Source organism: Atta cephalotes (assembly GCF_000143395.1).
Source record: "Atta cephalotes unplaced genomic scaffold scaffold00057, whole genome shotgun sequence".
Taxonomy (NCBI): domain Eukaryota; kingdom Metazoa; phylum Arthropoda; class Insecta; order Hymenoptera; family Formicidae; genus Atta; species Atta cephalotes.
The window spans coordinates 993,603-997,707 of NW_012130121.1; the positions used below are offsets into that span (position 1 = coordinate 993,603).

The window sequence follows — 4,105 nt, forward strand, 5'->3', positions numbered from 1 at the left end:
TAAAATAAGCTAATGTAATAAATATTAATTCATTTAGTTATTCCAAATAAACATTGCTTTATTTAAGTATAACAGAAAAGAAATTTTTGAAATGTTTATAATCTATTTAGGAAAATTTGGGCATCACTGATTTACATAATTACAAGAGAAAATGTTATAGATTCCATTACATTACCGGACTTCAAGATTAGCTTAATGTAGATTCTTATGAGAAAATTCCGCCTCAGTTACTGTGATGTAATGCATATTGTGTCACTCTGCATCAAAGGAAAATCGGTTTGCTTTGATCGAAAATCCGAATGTAGTATTGATAACGATCCAAGAAATTATTTTACTATCAGATTGACTTCCAGACGAGAGATTTACGCGTTTACTATGATTAAATTGTTGTCCTGAAACGTGAAGAAATATTGTTTTTTATAGAAATCAGTTTAAGAAAATTACATTTTGCAAACCACATGTACAAGATATAATTTCAAGCTAAATTATATTTCAAATCAGAGCCTTTAATTAACTTTTGAAATTTAAGAATAATATTCTATTTAAAACATTTCTTTCTAATATTTCTTTTCAATTCAATCCTAAATTTTTTCAAAAAACGATTACAATTTGATTAAAAACAAATTTAACTTTAACTTGATAACATAGCTCTAATTATAAAGCAAAAGATAAAGTAATCTCTATTTGGCTTTAGATAAGTTCTATTCACGGGAGATATTAAGACTAGAAATAACAAAAGATAAAAAGCGGTAGAGCAAAAGCTATTACTTCAATAGTATCTACAAGCTGGATGTAATCTTGAGAATTTTAATACATTGTCATTTTCTTTCATCTTTTTCTGCGCTGGAATTTTCTCGTTCTGAAAGTGAGATATAAAAGACAAATTTGTTTCATATTTGTTTACTTGATAGATAAAAAATATAAACAGCATTAAAGTTACAATTGATACTAAATACATTAGCAAATATTGCTACATAATTGCTTGCACATCGGAAATGTTCAACGTAAATTATGCTAGGGAACTTATTATCTTCCTTGCGCAAGTAAGCAGGAGAGGGGGGGGGGGGGGCGAACGAAATTAAAGCACTAAGAAATAAAAATAATTATTCTCTATACAATATTATTCTTTGTACAATATTAATATATCAGAATGTAGCTCCTAAATATCTCGAGAAAGTACGCATTCAATTTTTTTCATGTCTCTGTTCTTGTATTCTGTAACACAAAGTGGAATTATGTAAGATTAGAGAATAGACAAATCGACGCTGATTTTTGAGGCCTTTCTCAATTATTACTTACTCGACAGATCGATCCGGTGGCGGGATATTTTCACCCCGACAGCACAGTCTCATCAACCCAATAGGTCTCGTTTCTTCCTCTTCCATCTCGATCGCTGTAATACAAAGACAGCAAACATATTGGGAATAGCGCTTTTATTCAAATTCTATAACAAAGCTAAATTTTGCACAAATCAAATTTTCTACAAAATTTAAGAAAAAAATTAAGAAAAAATACAAGGAACAAATATAAAAAGTGATAAATATCTTTCTGTCCTTCGTATTTTACGTAAGAATGAGACAATTTAATGTTTTAAAGATTAATATATAATTTTCAGGGAAAATTTTATCATTAATATGTAAGGCAGAGCCTTCCACAACTCGGGCATTTTATGTTATGAAATCCGTCTTCCTTTTTCCTCCGATTAGATTTCTGACTTACAGAGGCAATCATACAAAGTATATCATAGTATGATATTATGATCTACCTCAAAACCCTAAAGAGGGAAAGAAGGAAGAGAGATAACGTAAAAATTGAAGAGCTCTGATATAAATTCTTTGTGTCGATGTCCAAGAAGGAATTTAATTTATTATGATAGGGCAATAACGTCGCTCGAATACGATTATCTACTCCAATGATCCGATAAATATGATAGTATTACAGAAAAGAAATACTTATTTTTAAATGGATATACTAAGAACTTCTATTGTTATAGAACGCTTTTAAATAATAAATCAAATTGTTTTGTAATATGTAAGCAAAATACTTTTTTTAAAATTGATGCTGCTAAAGCTTAAAATATACATATATAATTAATAATTACTATATAAAGATATTTTGAGTCAAGCAGTATAAAGTTTTTGAATAAAAATTTTTTTTATATTGCAAAATGTATTTTTGTGATATCATTATTTATTTAACGATATTATAAGAATTATTGATTGGAAAATGGACTGGAAGATTCTTGAATAGAAATATAAAAATAGGTACATATTACTTGGGTCGTAATCTTTTTGTGTTCATCTGACATATTGCCTTTTGTATTTTTTTTTAATTGTACTAATTCTATAAATAAATTATCAATCCATTAATAAAAAATTTACGATTAACGTTTGACTATATTGTGATTATTGAAAATGAAAAACTATCAATTATTTTCAAAGGTTTCAAAAAAATAATTTATCAATGAATAAGCTTTTTATAATAATTGAATTTATTATATGTTACTCAACAAACTAAAAGATCACTTAAAATTAGTGCTGAAAAGAATTATGCAAAATCAAAGTTACGTTTTTTTTGCAAAAAAAATGATCAGAGAATGATATTTTAAAAAGTATTTTAAAGCGTTTGAAATCTCCATTTGAAGGAGAAACATGTACTCTCATTAATAAATAGCATTCGGCGATATTAAAAAAAGTTTTTTCAATAAGAATACGTTATCGACTTATTATTCCGTAATCCGACATTATAGAAGATTTCCACAGAACTGTTAAACTGCGACCATCCAAAATACATTAATGGGAATTGTACAAATAACATATTGCAATTGCCTTTATATAGTATTGCCTTTATATAGTATTATATGTAATAGCATCGCACAATAATATGAAATTTACTAAAAATTATTCTACAAATGAAAAATATTTTGATAGAGGGAATAAGCGTTTATAAATACGCATCGAATAAAGCAATAGTTGCTTGCCTTTTAAAGTTATCATATATCTTTTTAAATTATAAAGAATTTTAATTTGTCAGATAATACTTCAGCATTATAGATCGCATTGCAAATGTAAATAATTTACAAGTATCAATTATAAATATTCAACAAGTGTTCAGGCCAGAATTTTTCAATCAATATTCTACGGTACACCGACGTGCTCCAAATAGCGAAAATTTTAGAGAAATAAAAAGAAACACAAAAAATTAAGGAATAAACAAGTAACCAAGCGAGTGAAGTAAAAAATGTAAAAATGTAAAAATGTAAAAATTATCTAAATTATGTTATGTTACTTTTTATATTATATTATGTTATTTTACCTTTATTTTAATTAAATCGAGCTTTGTAATCATTGCAATAGAATTATTTTTAAAATAATAAAATATTATTAAAAACTTTAAAACTTCATTTTTTATTTCTAAGTGTCATATTAAAAATATCTGATAATAAATCTATATTGAGCATTAAAGAATGTGAATTAATGATTACCTCAATAAATTTGGCTCATTATATGTAAGTATAATGTGCCACGAATTGAAAAAAATTGAAAAATAAACGCTAAATTAGATTATTCGTGCTATTTTCTTGACTACCCCGAAGCAGAATTTGTACTTCTTTTTTTTGCGGATATTTATTCGATGGAATATTCTATGTCTTCGACAGATAATAATGCGAAATCAATTTTTAAAAAGCTTAACATGATTCTCATTAGAGAAAAAATTGTTTGCTATTCGAATTTTTGTCGCTTGTTTTAATATAAAATGTATACTTTCAAACAAATATTCGTTTTAAAAATGGATTGATTTTTGTATTTACCCGAAGTTATTCGCTGAGGTTGACCGCCGCTAAGGGTCGACTGTCTTCTAGTTTGCAAGTCACCTCCTCTTAGAGAAAGATAAACGGTAATAGTTTTATCCAAAGCGAGTCTTACCTAAGCAAATGAAATATATAAAATTCTTATATCTCTTCTCTTTTTCTTTTTCTTTATAAGAACAGAAATTAATGCTTTAATTAAAAAAATCTAATTTATGTTATTATACAGAGTTTATGATATTATACAGAGAGAGAGAGAGAGAGAGAGAGAGAGAGAGAGAGAGAGAGAGAGAGAGA

The 4,105-nt window shown here is 26.8% G+C and overlaps 1 pseudogene; it reads right to left on the minus strand.

Annotated features, from left to right (window-relative positions):
• Window positions 1-227: 227 nt before the first annotated feature.
• Window positions 228-4,105, minus strand: part of LOC105623427 — a 17,324-nt pseudogene continuing 13,446 nt past the window's right edge.